The following is a 14,120-nucleotide window of genomic DNA, read 5'->3' as shown; positions in this document are numbered from 1 at the left end:
ACTTGCTTATATAGCCTCTGCCATCACCCAATTTGATGCAATTAAACAGATTCTGATAAAGAATAAGTTCTGCTTCTGTTCGTTTCATTGGACTGTTATCAGATATCAAGCATCTTTCATCTCTTCTTCCTCATGATCACAAATTCCCATTATTGATATCAACAAGATATGAGTATTTGTGCAGATTAGACACGTGAAAGATATATATATATATATCAATATGTTGAATGTGTTGATAGTAACTAGGTTGTCTCTTGAATGAACTAAAGAGGTAAGGCATGACAGCCAAACCTTCTGTTTTTTTCCAAAGGAAAAGGAATATTTATCAGAAGAGAATCTTAATCGTAAGTTGACATTCCATTGAACCTAAAAACCATATCTATAGCAGTACAATGTGTATATATATATGTGAGGAAGGAAAGCAACAAATCATAGCCAATGAAGGAACCATGTCAAGTCAAATCATACCCATTTTTACTATCATAGTTTGGACGTGAGAATACTTGAGAAAATTTATTGATCTCTACCATTTTATCCTTGGTAATTAACAGGAACCCTCTAATTAAGGTTAAGATGATAAGCTTATTGAAAATCTTGCTAATGTTCTGTTTGCCTGAGGGAGGATTCCTGCAGCTGCTGATGATAAGTTAACCCAAAGCATGCAAATTCATCACAGTTCGGACGAAGAGAATAGTGTTGGATAAACTGCAATGGTGCAACCTCTCCTCGTGATACTGCTGCTGATTGTATCCAACTATATTAATCGAACTCTTGATTCTTCTTAAATTATTTATATTCGACATATGGAGATGTGATATGGTTGGTATCTAACCATGGACAACATTCTTTAAATCTATAAATTCAAGCATAGGATAACAAATACATATGGTTAGAATTTGACTCAAATTCGATTTGATTCGATATTTAATAAAGATATAAATTAAGAGTAAAGTGAAGAAAGTAGGAAACATATCTACTTTCAATGTTGATTTAAATTACAATCTCTTTTAAATAAGTTTTCTTTGTAATCAAGGAATTGTTCTTATAAATAGATACTAGCTAGGGATAAGAGTTATATATTAAATTATATATGAGGATTTCTTTTATATTCTTCTACTTTCTATATTAATAAAAATTCTTCTTTTTTACCCATAATTTTTATCATCTTCCATGAATTTATAGGCATGCTGGCGTGGGATATTGAAATGGAGAACATGAGGAGTCTTTCTAGGGCAAGTAACCCTGAAAGACACATTCATTTGACCCCAAAATAATTAGGTGTAAAGCAAATTTACTCTTTTTCTTTTTTTCTTTAATCTTTTACAATCGTTCTATGAACAAATATTAACTAACCATCTATGATAGAAAACAATTTCGCCATCTGAATAAACAAAGTATTAAATCATAATTACGGTTATAGTTATAATTACTATGTCGCAGTTACGGAGATTACGGTGTGATTTGTTTCCTAAAAATAACTATATTTTTATAATTTTGATACAGTTACGGTATCATATATAATTTTTACAATATGACCATTACGATGTATTGTGATAATAAATTAATCAATACCATGTTGAGAGAGCATACAAGGCTATGTCTCATGAACTTTCCCTAAGGCTTCGCCAAGCATTTATATATGCATGGCATGTTGGCGAAGCCTTCGAGGGAGAGTTAATGAGCAACGTCTTGAAATATATGCACCATGGCTTGTAATTGCCATCTCTGAGTAAGAGGTGCAAAGTTTTGGAGACGAAGGACTTGCTTATACAGCCTCTGGATTATGGCACCTCATCTCCCAATCTGATACAATTAAACAGATTCCGATAAAGAAAATTAAAAGAATAAGTTCTGCTTGTGTTTTTTCTTTGGATTATTATCGCATATCAAGCATCTTTCTACATCTGCTTCTTCATGATAAGTCGACAAATGCCCATTATTCATATATATATATATATATATATAAAGTGTATATGCATGCATGTGTGTGCATGGAAGGAGGGTAATAAACATAGTATTATCATAATACAAGGTAATAATTGTATCATAACGATTTATAAATTACTAAACTATATTACGTTTGTCGTTTAAAAATACGATACATTTTTTCTTCTGTAAGTAATATCCATAATCGTAGCACTGTAACCACAATTTAATAGTACTATACAACAAATCTTAGCCATTAAAGGAACCAGTCACATCTGATCTCCACCGTTAATTTCTATCTTAATACCTATTTTAAATTCTAAATTTTCATTTAATTTAGATATTTTCTTTGTATTTTTTATTGATGATCTAATTTAATACTATTAATTTCTATCTTAATACCTATTTTAAATTCTAAATTTTCATTTAATTTAGATATTTTCTTTGTATTTTTTATTGATGATCTAATTTAATACTATTAAAATTTTGTAATCCCATACCTCCTAAATTTCTAATATAATTGTTTAAATTTACTCCTTCAATATAATTTTTGCATGTAAAGGTAATGGCAAGGGCATATGGTATTTGTATGGGGCTGGCTGAGATGGTGGACGACAAAGGGTTAAGGGTTTGAGACTTCGGGTGCCGTTAAAAAATTAATAAAAGTGTTGATGTGACATTTAAAAAAAATTAAATGATGACATAACATTATCTTATGGTGACACGTCAGTGTTACTGTTAATTTTGTGAATGACCAAAATGAGACCAAAACGTAATATTAAGTATGATTTTGAAGCAAAAAAATAGTTAGGTGATTAGAATGGAACAAAAATGATAGTTAAGATATTAAACAAATAGTTTACCCCTTTATTTTGTAAAAAGCGTTAACCCCTTCTCCTCTTTTTCGCAGTTGTACTGATAATGGTGGTAGTGGTAGGGGTACACAAAAAATCCAAATATTCGAAATTGGATTTTGAAAAATCGATTTTTTTTAATCGGATCGAATTTTTTTAAATCGGTTATTTTAACCGGTTTGGAAAAAAATCTAGATCGGTTTTTTTATCGGATAAAAATCGGTTTGAAAAAACCGGTTAAAAAAACCGGTTTTTATCCGAAAAAAAAACCGGTATGGGTTTAAAAAACTAGCCGTTAATATAGCCGGTTTAAAAACCGGTCTGGGTTCACAACGATGTAATTTTAATAATATTAAAATCGGTTTTTTTATAACCGGATTTTTAAAAAAACCCATTTTTTAAAACCTAAACCGATTAGAAACCGAACCGATTATTTTATAAACCGGATTTTTTTCTATAGAAAAAAATCGGATCGGATAAAAACCGATCCGGATCGAATTGAAATCTGACTTCTGTGCAACACTACTAGTGGGTGAGAAATAGGGTTAAGATATTTAGAGAATTTGATCGTGAAAGGGGAAATTGGAGTTGACTGTGCTGGACCCGGGCTCAGGTTGGTTGGGTTTGAGGCCCATGTTTAGCTCAAAACTACCTGAACGAAATCTAGTGTTTATAACTTTATATATACACAAATTAAAGTTTAGTGACTAATGGAATAATTTATCCTAAAATGATTCATATAATGGAGTCGGATGGAGCAGAATAAGCTACTACCATGACTGTTTGAATTAACCCTAACCAAGTAAAAAGACAATGACTATTAGGTCTGACCCAATACTAGCAGTGCGGACACTTGAATGAACTTGTCTCTCATTTTCCCATATTTATACACGAATTAGGTCTCCATTTCTATCTATCTATATATGTCCTTATGGGTGCAATGGTGCCATTTTTTTAAAAAAAGTTTCTAAGGTAAGACTGACCGCTTACCAGCAAGTAAGCATCACAAAAAGAAACAGATTGCTCACAGCGTCCAGTTGATTCCAAGGCAATTTTCTATCAGTCATTTTACCATACACCAAATGGGCACTTCAAGTTTCTCAAAGTCCAAGACCATCAATAATTGAGTTGCTTTGTAATACTAACACTTGACTTTTGTTCTGCGATTTGATAGACATATGCTTCCTTAGATTCTTTCCGAGAAAAGCTTGAGAGAAGGAATATTAGGAGCTTGCTTCAGCTTGAAATAATTTGTTGCCTTAATCCAAGAAAACCTTACACCTAATGCCCCGAGTTGAATTGTCAAATCAAATGCTTGTTAACTCGAGCGACAAGTATGAAGATTTTTCATAAATAAAGTTTTTTTTTAGGAGTGATTAAAAAATAATATTTGTTTAGAATTTGTTTAATTATCGACAATACACATACATCTTATACACATAACTGTTTGAACTCAAAACTAATAAGGAGAATGATACTACAAATGATAAAATAATATTATGTTATTTAAAAGTTCAATTCAATTTTATTTTAAATATAATCGAGGTTTATATGACTATTAAAAATTAGAGTATATGTGACTATTTATATGACAAAGATGACACATAGTTGAGATGTACATCGATTATTAGGTCTATTATTCAATGACAATTATGGTTAGGGATGTACATGAGACTTAGATTCAATTTTATAAGGCTGCTTCTTTTTTCTTTTGAAAAAATTAGGTTCAGATCTATTCGAGTTTGAGTTTATGGTGGAAAATCTTTGTCTCGACCCGAGATAATAATCAAATTATCTCTTATAGATTTAGAGATAATTATAATGTTATTTCTGTATATTTTTCAATTAGGTCCATATTTTATCAAATAAAAATAAAAATTATGTATATATATGTGTGGTTGATCGAGTGCAAGTGTAAGTTTTTATTGTAAAAATCAGATATGGTCTTGAGTAGGATAAAACTCCCTAAACTCATATCAAATGACGGATTGAAGATATAAACTCAAGTCGAATTTATATAAACTCAATTCAACCCAATCTGACTCATGCTCATCTATAATCATAATGTTGAATAAATAAATTTATTGCTCTTTTATTAAAAATTAAAATTTTAATTAAATTTGATATCACGAAATTAAATTATTATAATAATACTTTTATATATAATCTCAAAAATAAATAATTAAAATGCACTATTTAAGGATGGAACATTATATTGAGATTCATGAACATTTATCACTCTATCTATAATTATTTGGTGACTAACTTTTTTAAAATATATTTTTATAAAAAAACATATCGTGAGTATAATTAAATTTAATAATTTATATGCATATATAGATTGTAATATGAAATTTTTATTTAAAAATATATATTGTGGTATATGTATATTCTCATTTCATGTGAACGCGAGAGTTTATAATTGGATTAAATTATACGGTTATGTATGTGGTAAGTGAGGTATCACGACAGAATAAGGGAAATAATACTGGCACGCCGATTATTTAGTCCAATTCAATCTAATTTTTAATTTGAAATTTACGGTAAAAGTTATAGTACAACTGAAATTCGTCATGCGTGACTAGTTTGGTGCGATATTATTTTTTAATGGATCCTATAACGTGGGTCTCATGGGAATATATTTTTCGAGACTCATCACGTGACCATGACGAGTCACAATTAAATTTTTTTTTTTGTAATTTAAAAAAAGATTGTAATATATATATATATATATATATATATATATGTATGTGTGTGTGTATTTTAAAAATTCAACCAACGACTATTTTGGGAGATGAGTTTAGAATAAATAGGGGTTTAGGGTGAAAATTTTGATGTATGAAAAGTGAGAGAAAAATTGAGATTATCAAATAATGTGGTCGTGGGAAAATTTTGGGTATGATTTGGCGAACGGTATTTATGGGTTTGATAACACCGACTTGGAGATCAACGATTCGGATTCAAGTTCTTCCTCAGAAGAAGAGTGGGAAAAAGAGGCAATAAAGTACATAGTTGAAGAACATAAGAAGAAGAAGACGAAAATGGAAGAGGAGAAGAAGAAGAAGTATGAAGATTTACCTAAGCGACGTAGCAAACGACTCCTTGAGAGGAAAGAAAAATTAAAAATTTTAGTGTAGAAATTGAGAAGAAGACGATGAAAGAAAAATATGAAGGTGTCTTAATCCGACGTAGTGAACGAATTGAAGAGATATCTAAAAAAATAGAAAATAACATATGTACAAATATTTATTTGTTTGTTTTAATTTATGTATGAAGTTGTCTTTATTAATTAAGTAATTATTCAATTAAGTAAACTTATTTAGTAATAGTTTGCAATTATATAAGAATTGAAGTGAAAGTTAGAAGTAATGATGTTGAAAATACATAAACAAAAAAAATAAAATAGAACTAGAGACATGCATAAACTTAGTTAAAAAAAATACAAGTGAACACAGATAAAAGTTGTTAATAAAGTTTAACTAAAAAAACTCATAAACATAGTGGAAAGAGTATAAGTAAAAAATAGTTAGACTACAAACTAAAAACATAGTGAATAATTAAAAGAGTAAAAGTAAAAAAAGATAACATAATATTATTTAACGTCTATTTTAGTGTCCAGTTCAATATTTAAGAATATGAGGACAATGATTTTTGTTATGCCTTTCATCTCTGTAGTTGCCACAAAGTTTTGGTAGATCCAACTCTCTTTGAGGATCATCCATATTGGTATGAATTCTGCTAGATTCAGGTCAATCCCTTAACTTACTACACAATTCAGGATTTGGCAACCATTCTTTAGAAATTGTTGTTGGCCAGTATACTTCATTTGGGAAATACTTAAAGTCACAACTGTAAATGTTACGCATAGTGTGCAAACTATAATAGTCATCAACATATAAGTATGGGCCAACATTAATGTGCATACATACATCAACAGTGTGAACGTATGGGAATCTAAAAGCTTGAAATCGACCACAATTACACCATATTCTATTGAGATTACTAGTAAATGTTGTAGAATTACCTCCCTCGTGTGGTCGAACTAGTGCTTGGACAACGAAATCAGAATAAAGTCAGGCAAAATTATGGACAAACATTGATGTCGCATGTGTTTGGTTCTTTTGCATTGCATTCTCTAAATCTCGAGCCCAATTTCTCATATCGCTGATCACGACATCTATATGTGCACTTTTGTCTGCCCATATATACTTTGTTCAACCAAACGTTGACACATTAGGCAAGGTTGGTAGTCATATGGCCATAACGTTGACCCTCAACATCATATGTTTGTGACCATCTCTCCTTAGGGATTTCAGTAGCGAATTCATACACATTATCTTAATATCTTCTCAAATTTTCTAGCCGTGCACGGAAATTTGGTTGCAATCAAACATACCCTAAAAAGTAATAAAATAAATGTTATTGAAAATTAAAAATAAAAACATAAATGAAGTATAAATAATTAATGAGAAATGACATAATAGTTACTCATGTTGATAATATCTTTTTCGATCTTCTTCTACTTAAACCTCTTCATAGCATTAGACGCAATATAACGTATGCAATATGTCGAATATGCGTGGGGAGACGTCCATCTACTTTCCGGTCTAGAAATTGTGCTTAATCTCAATTTCCCACGACCACATTATTTGATAATCTCAATTTTTTCTCACTTCTCATATATCAAAACTTTCACCCCAAACTCCTATTTATACTAAAACCATCTCTCAAAATAGCCGTTAGAACTTGTCACACTGGCATGACGAGTTCCCTTAAAATTTTAAATATATATATATATATTTACAATCTTTTTTAAATTATAAAAAAAATATTTTTTAATTGAGACTCGTCATGTCCGCGTGATGAGCCTCGAAAAATATATTAAATATATTTATCTCATTGGACCCATCTCCCAGGGCCCATTAAAAAATAATATCCCACCGAACTCGTCATACCGAATTCCAGTTGCACTGTAGCTTTTGCCATAAAACCCAAAATAAAAACAAAGTTGTCCTATTGAGCTAAATAATCGGCTCGCCAACATTATTTCCCTTATTCTGATTGTATCACCCATGGTAATTTTAAAAATAAATATTAAAAGTATTTATTTAAAATAAAATTCTAAATAGAAAAAAATTAAAATATATTTTTACTTGAAAAACGAAAATTAAAATCCATGTATGTTACGTAAATGGTAGCCAGTAGTATTTTCTTTAACTTTATATATATATATATAAGGTCGTTAATAAATATTAAATATTGATAGCGAAAATTGAAGGTCCAAGGCCTAATATTTTATAATCACAGGCATTAATGATTTTGTCTCGTTATTTTCATCGCCACATAGTAGATTTGGGTTTTGAACCATATAAATCTTTTATTATATATGTTCTTTTTTTTTAAATGTTGAGAATATAAACAATAATGAAAAATGGACCGACCTAATAGAGATTTTTTAACAATAAATAATTTTTGCAAATGAAGTTTTTACATTAGTGAAAAAAAATCTAAAATTTTGAGTTCAGCGATATTTTTTATAGATTATATTGTTAATATTTTATAATTGTTTATTTTTTTAAAGTAAGTGTATAGATTATAATTTTGATTAATTTAAAAAATTTAAATATTTTTACAAAAGTGTTTAAAGTTTTATTTTGTAATTAAAATATTGTTTGTTAATAAAAAAATAGTGTTCTCTATTGATGAGTTTTCAAGTCATGTAACTTTTTTTCTTACTTATCTCATGATTACAAGTAAAATTAAAATGTTATAGAATGTGTTTTAATCGTACTTATAAAACAGATGATTTTTATTATTATTGAAGTATTTGATATTAAGTTTTAGTATTTATAATTTAATTTTTGCAAAACTGAAATGTTTAAAAATTAGGATCCTCAAGAACAAAATAAATTTTGACAATTTCTCTTTTTTTTCTAATTATATCTTTAAAGATTAAAGGAGATAAAAATTATTATTTATAATGAATTTAAAAATATACACTAGCTGTCAAAATTTGGAGGTCTTCTACGGAATCTGCTCTCAACTTGATGTTGGGGGCAACCTACTATCTTACCTCCCCTTTATCTTATTACATATGAGAATAAGGGACAACCATTTTTTTACGCTAGCCGTCAAAATTTCAACAACCCTAAAAGTGAAGACAATTATTGGCATTGATTATTTTAATAAAAAAATGGTTGTCCCTTGTTCCATATGTAATGGGATAAGGGGAGGTAAGATAGTAGGCTGTCTCCAACATTAGGTTGAGAGCAGCTTCCGTAGGAGACCTCCAAATTATGAAATACCCTCCATAAGACTCGATCCTACGACCTCAAGATTAAGAACCTTGATTATTTTAATGAAACATTTAAATATTCCCCCTCTTCCTTTTCACATACTTTTTTTTTCATTACTAAATAATTTATCATTGGGTGTGTTAATTTTTTTAGTCCAATTGTGCTCCTATTATATTTATTTTTGATTTTTTATTTTATAAATTTAACCTTTGTATTTATTTGATTTAAAATTTAATATCAAATCGATAGTATTGTTTGGTGCTTTAATTATTTTAGGTCCTATTATTCTTTATATTCTTTGGGTTTTTGAAATTAGATCCCTTTGTTTTTAATTTCAGTAATTTAGTCCCTCCATTTGTCCAGTTACAAAATCAAAGTTCAATTGATAATATTACATAAATTTTTGTGTATTTTTAAGTGTTATGAAAATATTTAGTATACTGGGATGAGACGTTAGGTCCTTAAGTAAGGTTAGAGATTTGAATCATGATATAATGAATATAAAAAAATTAATTGGAAGGGTCGTTTCCATATTAAACTCATGCAATACCAGATCTAAATTAGTTGACTCATATATCAGATATTGACGATTATACCGAACAAAATGAAATACAATGCATAAATTGCTGGATTAATGCCATCAAAACTTAGATGTATGACAATTATGCTGATTATATTCAGATTTAGGCAGGGAACAAACCCATGTGTGTACCATGGGTCAAATATCTTCTTTTCCTCCCTCCTTAAGGGTCCATTATGTTTGATAATAACAATAATTGAATAATTTAACAATAAGCTTTCATACACATTTCATATACTACCTGTATGGCTGTATTCTTTAAAAAATCTTGTTGACGGAAAACTTTTGGTATTATATAACTATCAACTATTATAATCAAATAAATTAAGGATAGTTGGAAAAATAATTGTGTTCGGTTAGCCTAATAATGTTCTTCAATTGAGATGTAAGGGTAAATTTGATTAATTCAACTTAGTGATTATGGTTGGAATATTTTATTAGAAAAATCATTCCTAACGTTATATTTTGATCTCATACTTAATTTAATAATTAGTGATTGATTTAACTATATATTTAGTACCACAACTATTAACTTTTGTTCTATTTTAGTCACCCAACTATTTCTTTTAAAGTTATATCTAACGTTACATTTTGTTTTCATTTTGGTCACTCACGGTTAAAATTTAAGAGAACTGCTGACGTGGTATTTTTTTTAAAACCTTCAATGATGACATGAAATTACCATATGGTTACATGTCAGCATCGTCATTAATTTTTTAACGGCAAATATCCAAAATGAAACTAAAACTAAGCGTTAGAGGAAAAAAGTTGTTGTGACCAAAACGAAATAAATGTGATATTTGGGGTATTAAAAGTGTAGTTACCCTTGTTTTTTTGTTTGCCTTCTTTCAGCTTTTTGTTAATTGTTATCCTAGTCTCTAAATTTACAGTTCCACGTGTACCAATAGCGGTAAAAATACAAGAAAATAAGAAAAAAAATGTCAAGGGATACAATTGGCTGATCGAGGGTGACTCATCACAGCTCCCACATATCAGTGCATTTAATTCTTACGTAGGGAATAATTGCCGGCTTTCTGGACAAGGTCAAGGGACCTTGTCGTGTCGTAATCGTCTGCGCTAACGTCCCACGGTCAAACCACCTTTGACCGTCGTTTATAAATCCAACGGTTCTAGTTGTAGCACCGCCAATTCCTTTGACTCCATCCACCGTTACTTCGCGGATTTCTCGGTTTCAACTACCAACCAAATTGTCATACACATAATTATTTGACTAAACTGCCCTTACACTTAATTATTTAATCATGAACTTTTTTTCTCCTTCCAAATTTTGAAAAGATGCCAATTGCCACGTGTTTGTATCATAAAAATGCCATTTATGGAGTTTTATGAAAGGAGTTAATAGTGTTGGCCTGTTGGGGTAAAATATAAAAACAGTCTCCTAATTATAGGACATTTTTATTATACCATTCGATTATGAAAAATTATAAAATAATCATCTAAATTATTGAAAGTTACAAGTTAATCATTTTCCGGATTAATATCATAATAAAAAATTCAACCATCAACTTCTACAAATTGTTATAATTTGATCTTGGTTTTAAAAAGTTGTGTTTCAACCTTTACAATTTATTATGATTTGATCTTGATTCCATAAAGTTAGCCCTTGACAATTAAATATTATCCAATTTCTCTATAATATTGTTGAATTAATATATTTAATGTTTTCATTTAATGCTCCAACACAAAGTTTGGTTGAATTATGCTTATATGCAAATGTTTAAGAATAGTAATTATCATTTTCATAAAAAATAGGTAATATTCCATATATAATAATATACGTTTCCATATTTAATTATGTATAATATAGGTTAAGTAACATCATGCGTACTATACATCATGAGATTGAAGAAAAAAATTGATGATGTTTGCCAATAATGATAGTCCAATTTACATGTGTTATCATTTAAGTGTATGGTAATTTAAAAGCTTAATAAAAGCTATATAATATATGCTTATTCCATTTAATATATAAAGAAAATCAATCACGTTAAAAAAAATATGTATATTGACTTTTATTTTAAGCAAAGGCAAAGCAATCTCATTTCTAAGGTGAAAGCTAATACATATATACCCCTAAATAGCTTGAAAGGTCCAATATATATATATAGAGAGAGAGAGGGGTTAGATCCAAATATATTGTGTAAAACTCTTTTAATTTTACATAGATTTAAGACCGTTTGATGAGTGAAAATAGATTGTTAAGATTTATAGTAGGAAATGAGAAGCTATTCACTAGAGAAAAAAATAAAGAGTTAATTTTAAATTTAAATTTAAATTGAACACACGTTAAAAGATATGTATTAAGTTGACTTTCATTTTAAGCAAAGGCAAATCAATCTCATTTCTAAGGTGAAAGCTAATACATATATGCCCCTAAATAGCTTGAAAGGTCCAATATATATATATATATATATATATATATAGAAAGAGAGAGAGGGATAATATATTGTGTAAAACTCTTTTAATTTTACACAGATTTAAGACCGTTGGATGAGTGAAAATAGATATGAAGGAAATTTTTAACGAGGCTTCCAATTTCTATCAAAAGTTAATATATGATAAAATATAACACCCTTACTAAATTTAATTATGGCTAAATATATTAGGCCGTGTACTTTTTATTTTTAGATTTGGTTGAATTTAAATTTGTAAATTTATCTAGAAGTTCTAATTTATTTTTGTTTATAAATTACTTTAATACTATCATTCAAATTTTAATTACATAGTATTATTAATCAAATAGTTGAGTCCATAAAATACTAGAATTAAAAATTTTAAATATTAAATTGAACACATAAATTCAGGAAATTTTAAATTGGAATATAGTAAAATATTAGACGACAAAGGTTCATAACTCATTAGAAACAAACATACTTTTCATTTGTTATATGGAGTCTGATTCGGATACTTAAAGTTATAATCTGCATCGATTTAACTAACAAAAATTAAAATAATTGTTATTTGTAATGTCTACTTGAATCCACAATGATAATGATTTTAACATTTAAATTTAAAATTTTATTTGAATTCTAAATTTCATAATATTTTTTTGAATCGTTTATACTTAAGAAAAAGAGATTTTTTTTACTTCTAATAAATATTGAACTCACAACTTAAAAAAAAATGTCAAGTAATAACTTTTAACGACTTATTCTATAAACTTATCGATCTCGTTGAAGATTGCATGGGAAAAATGACTTTGAACGTGTAATTATCCAAATCGATTATCACTAGGATAGTCGAGGATACGAATGGAGGTTTTGGTGCGTGCGAAATATAACTTGAGATGCAAATCATGGTTTATTGATATTCAAGGGAAATACTAACAGGCTATAGTCTTAATATACGGTTAAAAAAACGCTATCGATTTTATTATTATTTAAATAACAAAATCAGAAAAAATGACCGAAAACATAATTATTTCTACTGGTAGTTCTGTTGTACCTCAACCTTAATATACAGCTAAAGAAAAATCTACCGGAAATGTTGATATTTTTTAATATTTTCGGTAAAGTGTTACCTAAAACATTATTTTTTACCGAAAATATTAATTTCACTACTTAATTTTCAGAAGAAAAAAAAATAATATTTTAGTAGCACCTAATATTAATATTTTCGGTTGAAAAATAATATTTTAGATAACACTTTATAAAAAATGTTAAACATTTTAGGTAACATCCAATATTAACATTTTCGATAGAAAAATAATGTTTTAAGTAGTATTTTACTAAAAACATTAAAAAAATATTAACATTTTTGATAATTTATTTTTTTAATCGTATATTAAAGTTGTTGTACCCTTATATATTCACTTGAAAGCTCCCTTCGCCAATATCTTTAAAATTGAGTGGCAAAATTGACTTTCCATCTTAAATTTCGTAAAGCGTTAAAATCTTCTGTTCAATACGGTCGGCGTCACAGTATCCGTTAATTAAAATTTAAAATAAAAAAGAGTAAATTAAATTAAAAAACACCACTATTTTTTTTAAATAAGTTTTATCTCATTTGTGTGTGTGTGTTAAGCTGAGAGAGAGAGAGAGAAAAAAAGGAGAGATAAAAAAGTGAGGCAAGCAAAAAAGCTGCATCCTCCTCCTCACGCAAGCCTCTGAAATTTCTAATTTCCAGTTGATCTATATATTAATTTATTTTTCTCTGCTCTTTCTTAGAAGCCAAACAAACACATACACCATCATTCTACTCGTTTGAAGTAAATAAGAATTAGCTTCCTTAGAAGACTTGATACTCTAAAAGAGAGAACCCGTCTTTTGCTGGCATTTTTCGTCTGCTCCTCCTTCTCTAGTATTAATTATTTGGACTTTTGAATGGTTCCACGGTTCTAAGATCGATCGGAGCTTTCAATCACTCGGATTTGGATTAGTTACCTTAAAATATATATATATTTTCTTCAGGTAAGTATAGAAAGTTTTGATATGTTTCTGCTAC

This window comes from Hibiscus syriacus, unplaced genomic scaffold, assembly GCF_006381635.1.
Source record: "Hibiscus syriacus cultivar Baekdansim isolate YM2019G1 unplaced genomic scaffold, ASM638163v2 tig00110109_pilon, whole genome shotgun sequence".
Taxonomy (NCBI): domain Eukaryota; kingdom Viridiplantae; phylum Streptophyta; class Magnoliopsida; order Malvales; family Malvaceae; genus Hibiscus; species Hibiscus syriacus.
Note: the sequence above shows the minus strand (reverse complement) of the source record.